Genomic DNA, 20,430 nt, shown 5'->3' with positions numbered 1-20,430 from the left:
CTGCTGCATGAGTTCATCTCCACTATCCTGACAGCAGTCTACATCCCACCTTATGTGGAAAAAAGGAGTTCTTTTGATGAAGTATATAATGCAACAGACAGTCTTGAGATGCAATATCTCAATGCCTTGCTCATTGTGATTGATTATTTCAACCAGGCCAACTTCAAGAATGTGTACCAAAATACCACCAACATGTCTCCTGTCCCACCAGAGGTCCGAACACCCTTGACCATTACTATGCAACCATCAAAAGACGTGTGTTGCTCCATCCTTGTCCTCATTTTGGAAAGTCAGACCATAACGCTGTGCTCCTTCTCCTGGCTTACAAGCAAAAACTGAAACGTGAGAGTGCAGTAAAGAAAGTGTTGGTCTGAGGCAACTGAAGGGCTTCTATGGGACTGCTGAGGGTTGGTGGGCTGGTCCGTATTCGAGAACTGAGCAGCCACCCTAAACTAGTGTGCCGTTGTAGACTTCATTAGTAAATATGTAGAGGACTGTGTGTTGAAGAGGTTAAATTGAACATTCCCCAATCTGAAACCAGGGATGAAGTGGGAGATCTGCTCCCTACGTAAGTCCATGACATTCAAGTTGGATGACCCTGACCTATACAAGAAGTCCAGGTCTGCCCTTCACAAGGCCATCAGGGACACCAAAAGGCAACACCAAACTAATCTTGAGACCCGGATTGACCACATGGACACATGCCATTTGTGGCAAGACTTACATAAAATAATGGGCTACAAAGCAATGTTAAACAGAATTGTAGGCAACAGTACATCCCTACCCGACAAGCTCAATGCATTACATGCTTGGTTTGAACAGAAGGTAAGTGAAATGATGTAACCTATCCCATCAGCCCCGGATACACCTGTACCATCCGTGACTGCTGCAGACACCTCATCGATCTTCTTGAGGGCGAACCTACAGAAAGTGACTGGCCCGGATGGAGTCCATGCTCATCCCCTCAGATCCTATGTTGACCATCTGGCGGGAGTAATCAAAGACACCTTTAACCTCTCCTTTCTACAATCTGCAATCCCCACCTGCTTCAAGAAGACCATCATCATCCCAGTGCCAAAGAAAGATCATGCAGCATGCCTCATTGTCTGATGGCTCTGATCTTCATAATTATGAAGTGTTTTGAGAGATTGGTCATGGCTTACATCAACTCCAGCCCCCCAGATTGCCTTGATCCTTTGCAATTTGCATACGGGCACAATAGGTCCACAGCAGATTCCATTTCCCTGGCCCTACACTCGTCCCTGAAACATCTGGATAATAAGGATAACAACGTCAGGTTCCTACTTATTGATTACAGCTCTGCTTTCAGACCCTCAATCCTTCAAGTGCTAGTGAGAGAGGTCATATCAGACACAGAATTTATAAGTAAAAGGGTCACACCACTGATGAGGATGTATTCAACAAGCCTAAGATCTGTTAAATCTTTAATCAGTTCGAAGGTTTTAAATTGTTCATATTTGCAAATGCCTGAGTTCCTTTCAAGTCACTGCCCTAAGAGAACTAAAGGTTTTATCAGTGTAACGAAGAGGTGACCTTTTAGGTCAGACAGTGCATGTTAGGTGTGAGGCCTTGTTTAGAATCTATTTGTATTTTGGTTTGGAGTCAGACTGATTTTATTTCTAAAGTAGGAATTTATAAAATGCCATATTGACTGACTATCTATAAATTATGAGCTTTTTGAACAAAACAAATGTATCTTCAAATACAAATTCACCCCATAGATTCGTGCACGTGTGTTATGCGTGTTGTGTGCGCTCGTATGTGTGTGCATGTGTGTGCTCGGTGGGGGGTCAACACTTCAGCGGCCAAGTACGTTCGGCCTTGGATCTTCGGGTAAATGTTCTCCAAGGCAGAATTCAGGATACACAACAACGCAGGGACATGAGCAGAGGCTAAGAGCCAAGTTCGGTCCCCGTGAGGATGGCCTCAACCAGGATCTTGGGTTCATGTTGTGCTACAGGTGAAGTCATACAGTGTCTCTCTCTCACACACACACACACACACACACACACACACACACACACACACACACGCGCGTGCGCACACACACGCACACGCACACGCACATGCACACACATGCACACACACACACAAACATACACTCAAACGCACACACACACGCAGACTCACAAACACACACACACATGCATACACGCACGCACACACACGCACACACGCACGCACACACACGCACACACACACATGGGCATACACACATTTATATACACACACACACTCACACACATACACACACACATACACACACACGTGCGCATACACACACACACACACACACACACACACACACATGCCCATGCACACGCACACACACTCATACAATTGCGCACGAATCTATGGAATTGATTTGTATTTGCAGACTCCATTCTGTTATGCTGATGCACTTGTATCGTACAATCTGTTTATAAAGCACGCAAGATGACACTTCTCACTGTTCCGCAGGACACGTGACAGTAATGAATCAAATCAGAAGTTTTGAATTGAAACACTGTCAGCAATGCATGCCTATGTAGGTCTGGAAGCATAGGGGAGTTGGGTGAAAGGGCCAAAGAACACAGTCCCATTTGACACCTAGGTCAGCAGAGAACAGTAGTTCAACTTGAGCCATTAACTTCTGCTTCAGAAGCAAGCTGTTAAAAACTGAGCCCAACCTGATGTGGAAGAAAACATGAAAAGACTAAAGAAAATTGCCTCCAATACACTCAGTCTTTCAAAAAGTAAAAATTAGAACAGACATTACACTCCCAGCCTGTGGTCGTTAAAAAGCTTGGAATCTAATTTTGATTCAGGTGGAGAGATAAGAGTTAGGATGTTGTTGATGTGTCAGTTAGCAATAAGTAGAAGAGTGGATTGTGAAAAGATGTGGAAGACCTGGCTACAGCCCCGCAGGTGAACCAAACCTACATCTGATTGTCCTGCTCCTGTCAAATGAGCTTGCAATCCCAACCATCACCTACTTGTGATTGGGAGCCGTTTGCTGCCATTACCCTCCTTCCTCGACTGGGCCTAAGGACTTGTTTGGTTTATAACAACAGAGGAAAACCACTTGTGAGTCTTAATGAGAAGAAGCTCTATCTTAAACAGAACACAGTGTGTGGCATGGTTGTAATCAGGTAGAGAAGTTACACCCATAAGTTTAACATTTTCACTCAGTCTGTTGGGAGATCAGCACACATAAGTTTTCAACCTACACGATCCTCGAGGGGATGGCTCTCTTAGCCAAGTCAGAATGACATCTGAGAATGGATGGGCATTAATTTAATCTCCAATGCTAACTCCTACATAACTGACCTCTAAGTATTTCTTGCGGAAATACTTTCTCTACCAAGCATATTATGCAAATTAAACAGAATATCAAAACCCGGCTAGATTCTGGCCTCGTCGTGTTTACACTCTGTTTTGGACAATTACTTTTCTTGGGAAATGAGCCAGCCAGGAAGGTCTCATATGGAACCTCTCTAGACCAATGGCAGGGTCATGAATCTTTTTCCATAGGTGTGGAGAAGAATGGGAGGTGATTTTATCAAAAGTTTTTGTTTTATTCAATCGCAGGATGTCAGCATCACTGGCCAGGCCAACATTTATTGTCCACTGCTAATTGCCTAGGGGGCAGCTAAGTCAACTACATCGCTGCGAGTCTGGAGTCACATGTCAGCCAGACCAGGTAAGGATGGCAGATTTCCTTCCCTAAAGGATGAACCAAATGCGTTTTTCCTGACAATCTACAATGAATTCATGGTCATCATTAGGCTCTTAAGACAGAATTTTTATTGAATTTAAATTCCATCATTTGCCATGGCAGGATTCGAATGTGGGTCTCCAGAATGTTATCTGGGTCTCAGCATTTATAGTTCAGTGATAATACAACTAGGCCATTTCCTCCCCATATACAAAATACAGGAATAGACAGGGTAGATACAGGAAAGGGTGTTTCCCCCGTTTAGAAAGAGAAGAGGCTTCATGTGTTCATTTGGTTCCATTGCTCCTGATCCAGTCATAGACAAAGTATATTCAATAAGTGTTTTATCTTTCCCAACTCAACCACTTCTGGATTTCTGACATCCTTCCTTTTTCCAAGGTTCTATTCTTAGCCTTTTCCTCATTAACATAGGCTTCAACATCCCTTCACCTAGGCATGAATAGTGCAAACAAACCATGGGGTTATGCCTAAAATCAAACAAAGAACTATGGATGCTGGAGACCTGAAATACAAACAGAGATTACTGGAACAAAATCAGCAGACCTGACATCATCTGTGGTGACAAAACTGATTTAACGTTTTAAGTCCAGTGACCCTTCTTCAGAGCTGGGGTTATATCAGTTTTTCATAGATGGTTTTCCTGGAGCAGGTCATTAGTTTGTCACTTGAGGTTATTGCTTGAGAAGTGAGAATCTGCTTAAAGTGTGGCTTACCAGGAATCTCTTCCTTTCTTCGCACATGCTGCTGGTGTGATATAAAAGGTAACAGGTTATTGGCCAGTCATGGGCTCATCGTCTGTGCTTCAAGGTCCTGGAGTCGGACTTGAACCAGAGCTTCTTGTTCAGAATTAGGGGCTGCATCCTCCGTGTCACAGAACCTCCTCCCACATCTGCACACTGCTAACATAGAAACATAGCAACAGCAGTAGACCAATCAGTCCATCAAACATGACCCAAAAATCACTACAATCATGTCTGATTGTAAACTTTAATGCCATTTACTCACCCCATCCCCATAAACCCGTGTGCCATTATCAATCAGAAATCATAGAATCATATCATATAGGGTTAAAGACTCATACAGTTGTACCTAGAAACATAGAATATAGGTGCAGGAGTAGGCCATTCAGCCCTTTGAGAATGGTCCACCGTTCAATACAATCATGGCTGATCATACAATTTCAGTATCTCACTCCCACCCTCTCCCTATAACCCTTGATCCCTTTAGCCACAAGAGCCACGTCCAGCTCCCTCCTGAACATATCTAATGAACTGGCCCCAACAGCTTCTGTGGGAGAGAATTTCGCAGGTTCCCAGCTGTCTGAGTGAAGAAATTCTTCCTCATCTCAGTCCTGAATGGCTAACCCCTTATTCTTAGACTGTGACCCCTTGTTCTGGATCTCCCCAATATTGGGAACATTCTTCCTGGGATGAGGTTACTAGGTAGGAAATGGAGGTGTGGCTTGAGGTGGGAGGAGGAAGTAGTTGAGAGGAAGAACAGGTTAGGGAGGTGGGGACGAGTTGGGCTGGCTATGGAATGCAGTAGGGGGAAGGGAGATTTTGAAGCTGGTGAAATCCACATTGATGCCATTGGGCTGCAGGGTTCCCAAGCGGAATATGAGTTGCTGTTCCTGCAACCTTCGGGTGGCATCATTGTGGCACTGCAAGAGGCCCAGGATGGAATGGGAGGGGGAGTTGAAATGGTTCGCGACTGGGAGGTGCAGTTGTTTATTGCGAATCGAGCGCAGGTGTTCTGCAAAACGGTCCCCAAGCCTCCGCTTGGTTTCCCCAATGTAGAGGAAGCCACAATGGGTACAGCGGATGCAGTATACCACATTGGCAGATGTGGTGGTGAACATCTGCTTGATGTGGAAAGTCATCCTGGAGCCTGGGATTGGGGTGAGGGAGGAGGTGTGGGGGCAAATGTAGGGGAAAGTGCCGGGAGATGATGGTTTGGTGCTGGGGGAGTGGGGTCATGATCAAGTGGGCAGTAGGAGGAGGTGTCGGAGAGCTGGCGCCTGGCCTCAGTGATGTAGAGGTCAGTGCGCCATACTACAACTGCGTCTCCCCTGTCTGCGGGTTTTATGGTGAGGTTGGGATTGGAGTGGAGGGAGTGGAGGGCTGCACGTTCTCTCCACAGATGCTCCATACAAAGAATTATAGAGTCACATGGCACAGAAACAGACCCTTTGGTCCAAGCAGTCCATGCCGAACATAACCTCAAACTAAACTAGTCCCATCTGCCCACTCCTTGTTCATATCCTTCCAAACCTTTCCTATTCATGTACTTATCCAAGAGTCTTTTAAATGTTGTAATTTTTCCCAGGAGTTTCATTCCATGCACAAACCACCCTTTGTGTAAAACATTTGCCCCCATGTATTTTTTAAACCTTTCTCCTCTCACTTTAAAAATGTGCTCCCTTGTCTTGAAATCCACCATCCTAGGTTATTGGGATTCCCCGGCAATTCGGTTTTTTTTGCTTAAAATCTACATTTTTGGCTAAACGTTTGACCATTATTCTAAATATTTCCTCCTTTGGTCTGACGTAAGTTCTTTACTTCCAATGATCTGATTTGCCACGTCAAAGGTGTGATATAAATGCAAATTTTTATTTTTATTAACATACAACATCATGTAGCAGGCCCTATTAGATGCCATGCTTCAATTTGTAACTGATTAACTAACTGAAATACCACTTAACAGATATTGAGATCACATTATTACATTCTAATGCTCAGATTGATACATCATTTACTGTCAAGCAGTAATTCTAAATTGCCAACATCATTAATTGGCTACATTTTGCTTTTTGAATCGCATTGGGATTCCAAATTACTGCGCTGCATGATGCAAATCCATTTGTAAAAGTAGTAACTTCAGAGTCGCTACACACCATCTGCCAACATTTTCATGGCAACCACTAACTTGCACTTAGCTATTGGTCTCCAGAGTACAGCAGTGATTGATGTAATTTTAATAAGATACATTTGTTATGTTTGTACTCAGACCAACACCAACTCATTTCTCCTGAATTCATTTCCTCCTCTTCCCAATTTTCAGCATTTCTTTCCTAAAGCTATAGACTCATGTGGGGCGGGAGGGGGGTGGTGGAATTACAGTTCCATAGACCGCCTTGCTTCCCCCAACCTTCACTTCAGCCAAACGAACCTTCTCACAGTGTATTCTGGCTGTGTATTCAGCCATGGGACACCTCAGTGTTCAACCTTATTTTGTTTTCAACACATAACCACATGCTTAGATTCCAGCAGAGGATTTTGGACAATGCTCAGAAAATGATTTATGTTGCCCCTAACTAAGAAGCATCCAAGATATTTTAGTGCTTCAATCACTAGTCAAGTGGCAATCAGCTTGTTCAATCAGCATCAAATCTTTCTTCTCTGAATGGCCCCAGTACAATACTGGAAAATGCACTTCCAAATAGACTCATGTATTGTGTGTAACTTAGACCATTAGCCAATATATCCTGAATTGTTCAAATAGTACCAGACACTTAAACCCTATAAAATTCCTGGTGGGAAGTTGTACCTAGCAGGAGAAGAGGAATCTGTATAACTTTGTGCTGCGGACATATCAAAAGTATTTGTTGAATGTATTTCATCATTAAGTGTTACATCACAGCGTTTGATCCACTGCAGATAGATTCAGTTGACTATAGATTGTAGCAGAAACATTGCACTTCACTTTAGCCATGGAGCAAGGGTTCAACTTTACATCCAATTGCTGCTCTCATGGCAATTGGCACAAAGTAATAACAAATAGCCTAGAGTTCCTGTGAAAAGCGACAGTGAGACAACCAGAAATCACAATTATTTAGACACAAATTGGGCAGCAATTTCTGGTGAGCACACTTGAGGTTAAAAGTGAAAATCCTGAAAGTGCAATCCAAGACCCACTGTTCCTCAGTAAGCTGTGTGGAAATGTCACCTCACCAACTTGCTTGCTGCTTGACTGTATTCGATCCTATAAACATCTTGGACCGATGCTGTCAATATGGCTTAAAATGTAATGGTTTATCCATCCCAGTGAAATGCCTCATTTCATCAAAGATAGAAATTGCTGGAAAAGCTCAGCAGGTCTGGCAGCATCTGTGGAGATAAATCAGAATTAATGTTTCAGGTCCAGTAGCCCTGCCTCAGAACACTTAGTTCATGCCAAACAAACCCTCTGTCACAGATTTATTAATTTTTAAAGTTGCAAAGTCTCAATTCTTCTTATTGCAATACTTGGTAATTTCTTGCTCTAAAAGTTGTCCTTTTTATTGCTCTCTCTCAATACAATTTTTAATTTTCTCTACCTATCTGTTCTCTGTATTTCGACAATCAGTTAATTGCTCAAAAGCACACACCTTTGATCCAGATTCTAGGATGTTCATGAACAATCCTGCAGTTTGTTTAGTTAAGGGGCAGGTCCCAGGTGTTGTGCAGATGTCATTATTCCGTTTCTAGCTCCCACCGACAGCAACTTGCTGTGCAAAGCCAACGGAAATTAAATGAACAAAGCCAGGTCGAACAAACTTTCTGCTTACCAGATGCAATAAAGTCTGTCCCACAAATTTAACATGTTCTCTGCACAGAAGTTCAGTTTTGCTGCTTCCAGCTAACTCTCCATTGTGACAGGGCTGAGAAACAGGAGGAAAAGTTTGTGTTGAAACTCACAAAACATCAGCCAGGTGTCATTTTCATTGCGTTTTAATGAGGCATTCTCTCTGTGAGGCTGAGTGAGGTTCCTTGTGCTATCGTCCTCATCTTGACTTATTATAAATGCACCATGCTGGTATGGTACCCTGCTCATTGTATTGTCACACCTGCCACAGGTAGAATAAATGGCCTGGCCCTCCCGGGATTCTTGGCGGCAATGCTTCCTTAAGGCGCAGCTGGGCACCTGGTCAGACCATACATAATTTGTTCTGTCTGGCCCAGACAAGTCGGACATGAAATAACTTCACAGAGGCTGGTATTACATGGAGGGTCTTTGATACTGATCCAGATCTCATCGCATTAAGGGTTAAAACAAAGTCACAAGCCTCTGCCAGTCATCTTAACCTCAAAAATCCTGATACGGTTTCTCCTGGTTCTCAAATTGCTCAGTAGAACTGATAGTATCCGAGAAATAGAGGAGGCTTGACGTCATGATATTCCTTAACTAAATCCATCGAATCTTGAGAAGTTTTACTATCTGGTGTGTCAGGAAAAGTTAGGCTTCTAGAACCTAGAATATAGAACAGTTCAGCATAGTAGAGGCCCTTCAGCCCACAATTTTGTGCCGACCTATTATCCTTCTCCAAGATCAAACTACCCTACAAATCCTAAATTATACTATCAGCCATGAGTCTATTGAAGAGTCGCTTAAATGTCCCTACTGTATCTGACACCACTACCACTGCTGAATAACTGAAAAAGCTGCAGGTCCACAAGCTGTCAGGAGAATTACTCATTGCTTTTCATCTGTCCCAACGTCTTTTGCCTGTAAAAAAAAACACATTGTCTCAACATACTAGGCACAGTCTTCGACAGCAGGATTGAAAGAGTCAAGCTTCCCAAATAATGGCATGATGCCAGAAATGCTTACCCCAACTCAAAGATGAGTGTTGCAAGCAAATTTCTTCAGGAGTGTGATTTTCTCTCATCGCCACTGAAATCTCCCCAGAGGCCAGTGTCCCGACACCAAGTTACCCTTTATTTACACATGGAGAGCACTTTACACTGATCCATGTCCCTCAGAGCCAGCTCTCACAGTAAATAGAATTTCTGATACTTTTGTTCTTATCAGTCATCTAGTGCCCCCTGATTTATCAGATTAACAGCCCCAATTGGGAACTCATATTCACTGAGTCCATCTGGCTGACCTCGTTACAATGACTACAGGACAGAGGGTAATTGACATCATGAATGGGGAAGTAGTGGGAGTGTGCATGCTGGCACTACTCATGAGTGTGCCCTGAGATGTTGGTGACTGATGGAGGTCCAGCGGAGCAAACAGTGAGCTGGAGCGTCCAGGTACAACCAAACCTGAAACTGTTGGAGAAACTCAGCAGGTCTGGCAACATCTGTGGGAAGAAAGCAGAGTCCAAAGACCCCTCCTCTGATGCAGGCCCATAGAGCCATAGAGTTACACAGCATGGAAACTGACTCTTCAGTCTAATTTCTCCACACCAACAAGATATCCAAAACTGATTTTGTCCCATTTGCCAGCACTTGGGTTGTATCCCTCTAAACCCTTCCTATTCATGTAGCCATCCAGATGCCTTTTAAATGTTGTAATTGTACCAGCCTCCATAACTTCCTCTGTCAATTCATTCACAACACACACCACCCTCTGGGTGAAAGAGTTTCACCTTAGGTCCTTTTCAATCTTCTCCCTCTTACCTTAAACCTATGTCCCTTCGTTTTGGACTCCCCCACCATGGGAAAAAAATGTGGCTATTTACCCTATCCAAGCCTCTCATGAATTTATAAATCTCTGTAAGGTCACCCCTTCCGATGTTTCAGGTAAAATAGCCTCAGCCTTTTCAGCCTTTCCCTGTAGCTGAAACCCCGAGATCCCAGCAGCATCCTTGTAAATCTTTTCTGAATCCTTTCATGTTTAACAAAATGTTTCCTATTGCAGGGAGACCAGAACTGCTTGTAGTATTCTAAATGTGGCGTAACCTGTACAGCTGTAATGTGACATCCCAACTCCTGTACTCAATGCACTAGGCAATAAAGGCTATTATACCAAATACCTTCTTCATTACCCTGCCTACCTGCTTCTCCACTTTCAAGGAACTATGCACCTATACCCCAAGGTCTCTGTGTTCAGTTACACTTCCCAGGACTTTACCATTAAGTGTATACGTCCTGTTCTGATTTGCCTTTCCAAAATGCAACACCTCACATTTATCTAAATTAAACTACATCTGCCATCCTTTGGCCCATTAGCCCATCAGATCAAGATCTCTCCCTATTTATTCCAGAACCCTCTCCCCATCCCCCTCTCTGATGAAGGGTCTAGGCCCGAAACGTCAGCTTTTGTGCTCCTGAGATGCGGCCTGGCCTGCTGTGTTCATCCAGCTCCACACTTTCTTATCTTGGATTCTCCAGCATCTGCAGTTCCCATTTTCACAGATCAAGGCCCTGTTTTACTGTTAAAACCTTTCTTTGCTGTCCACTGCAACACCAATTTTGGGGTCATCTGCAAAACTACTAACCGTATACTAACTATACTCACATCTAAATCACTTATACAAATGATGAGAAGCGGTGGACCCAGCACTGATCCATGCAGTGCGATGGTCACAGGTCTCCAGTCTGAAAAGCAACTGTCCACCACTACCCTCTGTCTTCTACCTTTGCGCCAACTTTGTATCAATTGGCTAGCTCCTCCTAGATTCCATATTGTCCAACTTTGCGAATTAGTTTTCCTGGTGGAACCTTGTCGAATGCCTTGTTGAAGTTCATATAGAAAATATCTATCGCTCTGCCTTCAAAAATCTTTGTCACCTCTTCAAAAAACTCAATCAAATTAGTGAGACATGATTTCCCATACACAAATCACTGTGAACTATCCCTCATCAGTCATTATTTTTCTGAATGCACGCAAATCCCGTCCCTCAGAATCCCTTCCGTCAGGCTCACCAGTTTGTACTCTCTGGCTTTTCGTTTCTGCCTTCCCTAAATAATGGCACCATATTAGCCAACCTCCTATCTTCTGGCATCTAGTGGCATTATCACTGGACTGTTAATCCATAGACCTGGATAATATTCTGGGGATCCAGGTTTTGAATCCTGCCGTGGCAGATGGTGAAAATTGAATTCAATAGACATCTGGAATTAACAGTCTAATGATGACTATGAATCCATTATCAATTGTTGGGGGACATACCCATCTGGTTCATTAATGTCCTTTAGGGAAGGAAACTGCCGTCCTTACCTGGTCTAGACTACATGTGACTCCAGCCCCACAGCAATGTGGTTGACTCTTAACTGACCTCTGGGCAATTAGGGGTGGGCAATAAATTCCGTCATCCTGTGAATGAATTTAAAAAATTCTCAGCCAGGGGCCCAGCGATCTCTTCCCAAACTTCCCATGGACTTCTGGGATCTGCAAGTCATATTGGACTTGAAACATTAACTGTGTTTCTCTCTCCACAGATTCTGCCAGGCCCACTGAGTTTCTCCAGTAATTTCTGTTTTTGCTTCAGATCTGTAACCTCTGCAGTTCTTTGTTTATATCTGAGTCTCAGTTACCTGCTCCAAATTTTATGCTCGGAATTGCCTCGATCTGGTTTCTATTAGGGGTGGGGAGACTGGGTGTTGGGGACAATGTGGAACTGCATGTCAATAATGATGGGTGATGTTATAATAAGAATGTTAATATATGCCAATGGCCCCACCTCTGATCAACACTAGGTTGGAATATGGATCAATTGCTCTCGTTGTCAAGAGGATTCTCACTGAACTTCTCAACCAATTTTCTCAACATTTTTGCTATGGCTCATGCCATTCAAGGTCTGGGAAGATTGTACCCTTTGTATTTTTTTAATCAGGTACATTATAGCTGTCTTCAGCAAATTGGAATTGTTTGAAAACTACGTGATAAGGACACTTGCTGTATGAGCAGATTTCCAGCAGGTGGCAGTAGAATATAAGGTGATGGAACAAACATTCAGGCGTTCTCTGTTGCTGGAAAATGCTTGGGCTTTCTGAGTGGCATTATCTGAAGCAGCAGCATTAAAATGACAAAGGCCAAAAAAAGCCTTGATTTGTGAATTATAAAGCAGAAAGGAAAGATAAATTACGAACGAAAGTCGAATGAGATGAACGTTTTCATTCTGCCATAACAGTGATAACTGTTAAAATTTTCTATGGAGCTAATTGTCTTGTCCCATCCACATCTCAAGCCAGTTAAGTAGAAATCAGCCAAAATTCATCCTGCCTGACCTGAACCTATCTTTGCTCCTGTGTTCAGTTCACCTGCTGAGGTACAACATTCCTGTACTCTGGATACCCTCTTAGTAGTAATAACATCTGTATGCTCTTCACATCCTTGATTTTAATCACTTTACAAGTGGCTTCAGTTGCTTAGGCCCAAGGCTTTGAAATTCCCTACTTAATCCTCTGCATCTCTCTACCTGTCTCTTCTTCTTCAAAATGCTCCATAAAACTGATCTTTTTCATCAAACTTGTGCCCAAATAACTCCTTGCGTGGCTCAATGTCAAATTTGTCAAGGTAACCCCGTTGGCAAAGTGCCTTGGATAGTCCTACTGCATCCAACTTGCTGTACAAATATGCATTGCTTTTGCTGTAGTGCTCAGAAGTGGGGCCTCAAAACCAATCAGCACTGAGATGGGATTGTACATTGTATTATAATTTATAATCATACATGCACCAGGATGTTGCCAAGAATGGAGGGTCTGAGTTATTAAAATAGGCTGGGATTTTTTTCACTGGAGCGTAGGAGATTTTATAAACCATGAGGGGCAAAGCATAAGGGGCAATATATTTTAGACAGAGTGGTTTGTGTGTGTTATAGACTTCCAGTGAAAGTGGTGGATATGGGTGCAGTTACAACGTTTAAAAGACATTTGAATAAGAAATTTCAGAGGGATATAGGCCAAGTGCAGGCAGATGGGGCTAGTTTAGTTTGGGTTTATGGTCAGCATGGATTAGTTGGCTCAAAGGGGTCTGTTTATGTGCAGTGAGACCTATGACTCCATATGGACATATAGAATAGGAGCTGAGCTGGGGTTCTCTGCCCCTTGACCCTGCTCTGCCATGTGGTAAGGCCATTCCCACTCCACTGCTATATCAAGACAATACCTGTGCTTATTCTCATATGAATAAATTAGAGCGTGCAGAGCAAATGTCAAAACAGGGAATAAAGCAGAAGATTAGTTCAGTAAGCAAATAATTCCTTGGGTACAACATTGCCATCGGCGAACCTTGAAGATGATCATACACATTTATGTTGAAATGGATCTTGCAATCATTATTTAAAATTTCACAGTGGGATATTCTGGACAATTGATTTAAACAAGAGTACACATGAGGAAGAAGTCCTCCCCAAAAAAAGGAGCAAGCCAACGTTAAAGTCAATGCATAAATCAGATGAATATTCCAAGGGAGTAAAGCAAAGATATTCATCAGGCTGGGTGGAAATCACTCCAGAGCTTGGGAGTGATTATTCAGGAGATTTGTGAGCATTGACAACCATTATGAGGGAATCAAGAATATTGAGAATGAATTAGTCAATTGGAAACAGTCTAAAGTAATATCTATATTCAAAAAGGGTGATAAAGCAGACACAGTCAATTACAGGCCCATTTGTCTTACTTCAGTTCCATGTAAAATAAGGGGGTCAATGATCACAAATACTGATTAAGCCAAGAGGAAGAGGACAGCAAAACTCTAAGCTAATCAATGGAAGCAACATTTCAATGAATGGGTGGAATGGTTACTGGGGAAGGCAGTGGGAGCAGTTGATATTGATTCAGTCGAATACAAATTAAGATAATTTATTTCAGAAAATCATATATTGGGATGTGGGATATGACTAATTTGAAACAAAAACAGAAATTGCTGGAAGTGCTCATTTGGCAGCATTTGTGGAGAAACATCAGTTAACATTTTGGATCCAGCGATCCTTCTTCAGAAATAAGTTGCAACTTGATGTAAGCTCACTGTAGCTTTGGGGGAAAGTGGTAACTTTGGACTTGCGGCTTTTAAAACTGATGTGATTTTCCTTGTGTTCTTGAGGTCTGTTCCAGATTTATTGATAGATATTGGTGTGAGTCATCAAGATTGTAGCATGCAACCATGAGGGAGATAAATGAGCCATTGCCCACTAGGTGGATTTTAGTCTTTTTATTTCTAGCAATTGCTATGTTCCTAACTTGAGGTAACTGTGCAACATCAATGGAGCCCTGGTGATGCAGTGGTAATGTCCATACCACGATCGTTTTGTTGCAAGTAAACTCTTGTTGAAAGTTTCTATTGTTGTATGGTTGAGATGATAAATGCAAGTCATCAATGAAGATATGTACTGAGATAATGGGAACTGCAGATGCTGGAGAATCCAGGATAACAAAGTGTGGGGCTGGATGAACACATCCTAATGTGCTCCTAAGATGCTGCTTGGCCTGCTGTGTTCATCCAGCTCCACACTTTGCTATCTAAGATATGTACTGACTTGCCTTTTGGTTGGTTTCTGCCAATCAAGTGCCATCTGTCCTGGGCCCTCCTTGTCCTTGAAGTGAAGTATTGAACAAAAGTTATTAGGAGGCTGTCATAGTTATTTATTTCTCATTGATCTGTTGTCCATGTAACACATGACTTGATGTTCCTTCTATATAATAGAAAAGTGTGCTAACTCCTCAATTTGATTTGGCATACAATCCTGAAGCTGTCTGAAATCTTAGGCACTGTGATTTTCATACTTGCTGATCTATCAAATGGATCTGAAACTTTATTTTTTTTTGAATTGATTTATTACTGTTGCATGAGCCAAGTTACAGTGAAAAGTTTTGTTTTGAGTGCAGTATGGGCAGATTATACCATTCAAAGTGCAATAGGGTAATAGAAAACAGAGAATAATAGAATGTGAGGGATAATGGGAACTGCAGATGCTGGAGAATCCAAGATAACAAAGTGTGGACCTGCATGAACACAGCAGGCCCAGCAGCATCTCAGGAGCAAAAAATCTGATGTTTCGGGCCTAGATCCTTCATCAGAAAAGGGGGAGGGGGAGAGGGTTCTGAAATAAATAGGGAGCGACGCAGAGGCAGATCGAAGGTGGATAGAGGAGAAGATAGATGGAGAGGAGACAGACAAGTTATAGGGGCGGGGGTGGAGCCTGTAGAGGTGAGTGTACGTGGGGATGTAGGGAGGGGATAAGTCAGTCCGGGGAGGACGGACAGGTCAAGGGGGTGGGATGAGGTTAGTAGGTAAGGAATGGAGGTGTGGCTTGAGGTGGGAGGAGGAGATAGGTGAGAGGAAGAACTGGTTAGGGAGGTGGGGAAAGGAGGGCAGGTTTTGGGATGCAGTGTGGGGAGGGGAGATTTTGAAGCCTGTGAAATCCACATTGATACCATTGGGCTGCAGGGTTCCCAAGCGGAATATGAGTTGCTGTTCCTGCAACCTTCGGGTGACATCATTGTGGCACTGCAGGAGGCTCAGGATGGACACGTCGTCTAAGGAATGGGAGGGGGAATTGAAATGGTTCACGACTGGGAGGTGCAGTTGTTTGTCGTGAACCTGAGAGGAGGTGTTCTGCCACGTGGTCCCCAAGCCTCCGTTTGGTTTCTCCAATGTAGAGGAAGCCACACCGGGTACAGCGGATGCAATATACCACATTGGCAGATGTGCAGGTGAACCTCTGCTTGATGTGGAAAGTCATCTTGGGGCCTGGGATGGGGGTGAGGGAGGAGGTATGCAGGCAGTGTAGCACTTCCTGCGGTTGTAGGGGAAAGTGACGGGTGCGGTGGGGTTGGAGGGGAGTGTGGAGTGGACAAGGGAGTCCCAGAGAGAGTGGTCTCTCCAGAAGGCAGACAAAGGTGGAGATGGAAAAATGTCTTTGGTGGTGTGGTCAGATTATAGAATGTCACAGCTGCATAGAACGTAAACAGAGAGCGAGATCAACATTAAATTTAGAATTTGAGAGATCTATTCAGAAGTCTAATAACAGCGGGGAAGAAGTTGTTGGATTCTGGCAAAATGGAAGTGGTTTTTAAGTTCTTGGCTTTTCCAAATAAGTTGAGGTTTTTTCTTCAATTTTGCTATCGTTTTCAAGATAATAAGTTCTGTTGGCCCACGAAATTTCTTAGTGTAGTTTTACGCCCATAGCCAAGAGTTTGGGTTCAGAGTGGCAAGGGGAAGGTAACCTGCCAAGTTTCAAATTAGCACCAGAGTCAATGAGCTAAGAAAGCAGCTCCAATCTATAAGATGTGGATGTCCACATCAGAGCAAAAGCAGAAGTAGACGACTGTGTGGCTGCCCCGTATGCTATGTGATCTGGCGGGAGCACACAAGTAGCAGGCTTCTGTCAGCACCACAGTGTTGAAGGTCTAAAGGGATGGCCATCTGGGACCAAGAACAGGAACAATGAGATTGGTGGCTTGCCAATGCCAAGTTGCGTGCGTAAAGTGCCAAGGAGGATGGTGGCCATGGAGCATGTAGCGTTGTTGTGCTGAAGGAGAAGTTTGGTGGAGGCTGGGACAAGCAGATGGCCAATTGCAGCCCCCTGTCCTTCTGGCCCTATGGAGATTGTACCAGCCTGTTTTCTCTGTGAAGGAGGGGGCATATTGGACATAGATAAGGGGCGCTAGGATTATAACAAGATCCAGATTGCTGGATATAAGCTTGTTGCCCCTTATGTGCAGTCTTCTGAAGTCAGCAGTAAAGGCTTAAGGGAAAAAATGTGGGACCGTTTCATGAATTTTTAACTCTTATCACATTTTATCACCAAATAGGCCATTACCCTCCCCGCAACAGGGAGGAGACATTTCCAGTCATTAGCAGCATTGTTGTATCAACGTTTTACTCTAGATTTATTTAACTGAGTTTAAATTCCCCAGCTATTTTAGAAGGATTTAGACTCATGACTTTGTATTTCATTAGTCAGGCTTCTCGATTCCTGATCCGACAATGCCACTACGTGCTCATTTCTCAATGAGATACCCACATGATGGCCCTGGTAAAGCTTATTGTGTCCAAGCAGTGTCAAACAGGCACTAAAGGACCTCTCGTGGAGCATTGGAAATGTCCTTCCCTCTAGACCAGGAGATCCGGGTTCACAATCCCAACTACACCAGACATGTGTAACAGCACCTCTGAACAGGTTGATTAGAAAAATATCTAAAACAATAACTAATTAAAACTAATAGAGTGTTGAATTCACACAGCCAAAATAGCAGGACATCGGCAATAAGGATCTATGATCAAACAGTACAATGCTCTTGCCGGAGATTTGCTTTTTTCTGACATTCACAGAAACGAGAGAGGTATTTTGAGTTCTGGAGGCAGTGCAGATAAAAAAACTGACCCTTATAGCAGGAGCCTGTATAAGGCAAAAGTGAACTTATCCCCTAAAGGAACCATCTGAGAGGTGATCATATAAAAAGAGGCATATAAGATATCGAATCATGTGGAAAAGTAACATATGGAATATTACTTTCAACAGTGGGAACAGCACATGTATAAATTAGAAAAAGATAATATTAAGGTTAACTTTCAGAGTTTCCTTCATATGCAGATAGTATTAACATTTGGAGTTGATTTCTCAACACACTGATGGCCACAACATCCTTGGAAGCATTTAAAACAAAATTACATGTTGCAGTGGGAAGACTGGCAGGTTGTTTGATATGGATGAATTAAGATGGGTCATACAGGTTTCCTGCAGTGCCTTGTGTGGGATTCAAAATCTGATTCAAGCCATATCATTACAAAAGCATGCCTTTAGGTTTCAGACATGCAAAACATGAGTCGTAGGCCTAATATAATTCACAAGATCCCGCACATGCCTCAAGGACTGGGCTGATTATTTTCTGTTTGTATGTTTCTGTAAACATGCTTCCTTCATTGAATGCAACGTTTTGAACTTTATGGGCCTGAGGAATCTGGGTAAATGCCCGCTCTCTTTTACACTCAACAAGAACTCGTTGAAATAATCTTTATACAACGGTCATAAATAAAGATTCAAATGTTTTATCCTGAACAAAAACCTGGCAGGAACTCAAACCTCAGTGAAAGACTGGTCAGAGAGCAGCTGCTAGTCATTTTCTGTGCCTGAGCAGTTCATAAAGCTGTGACCAGCAAGAACAAAATCTACAATGTGAAGGAATGGGCCTGCTCTGAGTTTGCAAAGTAGCAGCATCATCAGGCAGGGACAAACCAACTGGATCCAGGCAGATGGAATCAGAGATAGTTGCTACATTGAAAAGAAAACAGGAAAATTCTAAAAGTTGGAAAACATCAACAAGTGATCTCACCTTTCAGACTCACAAGCTTCTCCTCTGTTCCTCCTAGAGCGAAGAAGGTTACGTTGGGCTCTAAAGGAATATGCAAGACCGTAAAGGGTTTTAATGGGCTAAAGAAGGATAAATTGTTTCCTGTGGTAGAAGAGCTAATAGTCAAAGGACATAGATTTAAGATAAATGTACCAGAGAGCAATACAAGGAAATGTTTTTCTATGTAGCTAATTATCGAGATCAGGAGCTCACTGCCTGAAAATACAGATTCAACAAGTTCCAAATATGTTATGATCCCTGCTATTGGGAATACTGGACAAGTCAGATCATGGAGTGAAATCTGATTTGATAGACTTATTTTCAATTTGTTCAATTACTGAGTATATTTACAAGAGACTTTGAACAAAAGAACATCAAAGTTTATTAATGCTTCATTATCAACATTCTTGTGTTACCATTGACCAGAAACTCACCTGGACTTGCCACATAAACACAATGGCTTTAAGGACAGGTTAGAGGCTAGGGATACTGTAGTGCGTAACTCACCTCCTAACTCCCCAAAGCCTGTCGTCAACCATAAGGCACAAGTCAACTGTGCAATAAAATGCTTCCCTCCTGTCTGGATGGGTGCAGCTCCAAAAACCTAAGAAGTTTGCTGCCATCCAGGACAAAGCAGCTTGCTTGATTGGCACCACACCAACAAACATTCACTTTGCACAAACATGTGGAATTAGACCCTGTATATACACCACTGCAAAGTAAAACTGAAAATGAGGTAATCAAGAGTTTAAGTAACAAGTGGGAAAACACAGCAGCACTTCATCGGAGGCTGCATTAACGATATTACCCAGCAGGGCAATGAAACGCCTGCAAACTAATCAACCAGATTGGTGAGTGAGCCAACCACATTATTAAGGTCATGATTAACTGGATTCATTCAAGGAAGCTCCATAAAAAGCCACAAATTTAACTCACAAGAAGTGGAAATCCTGGATTTTACTTGCAAAGCACGGTAATTATCAATTTTCACAGCAAAACATGCGATTTCTCCAGTTTGACTGCTAAAGCGCATGAATGCTCCCATGTGTGAATATAAAAAATATTATGCACAAAAAGAAAAGAAATCTCTTTTACACTCAACAAGAACTTGTTGAAATAATCTTAATGCAATGGTCATAAATAAAGATTCAAATGTTTTATCCTGAACAAAAACCTGACAGGAACTCAAACCTCAGTGAAAGATCACCTGATTTCCATTTTAAAGCTCCTTGTTCGGTGGGTATAGATCCGAATGAATTGAGATCCTTAAACAAACTGCTAACATAGCTCAATTATTTCCAACATGGGTCCCTTAAACTCCTCTTCCACTACCTTCTGATTTTGGAGTGTTTCTCCAAATGATATTGAGCAACTCACAACTTCTCTACTTCTGCCCTGGCTGTGAAGGAGATTTGAAAACTGCACTGCTGGTGGTACAGGGATTTCTCTCTCCAAATGTCCAGATTTATTCTCTGAAAGAAATCTGCATACTGCTTGTGCTTCTGGATGATTCTGTTATTCTGCGTCACAAGATTTCTTACTGTGAGGCAACAGGCCTTTTACTTTGTCTCTGAAGCACTGACTGTTTATGTCCAGAGATTTAAAAGCTCATTTAACTGCTTGGAAAAAAACTTCCAGCCACACCGGCATGATTCACAGGACTCAAAAATGAAACTGAAATTATGT

The sequence above is a fragment of the Stegostoma tigrinum genome, chromosome 24 (genome assembly GCF_030684315.1).
Source record: "Stegostoma tigrinum isolate sSteTig4 chromosome 24, sSteTig4.hap1, whole genome shotgun sequence".
NCBI classification, from domain to species: Eukaryota; Metazoa; Chordata; class Chondrichthyes; order Orectolobiformes; family Stegostomatidae; genus Stegostoma; species Stegostoma tigrinum.
This window is presented reverse-complemented; position numbering follows the sequence as displayed.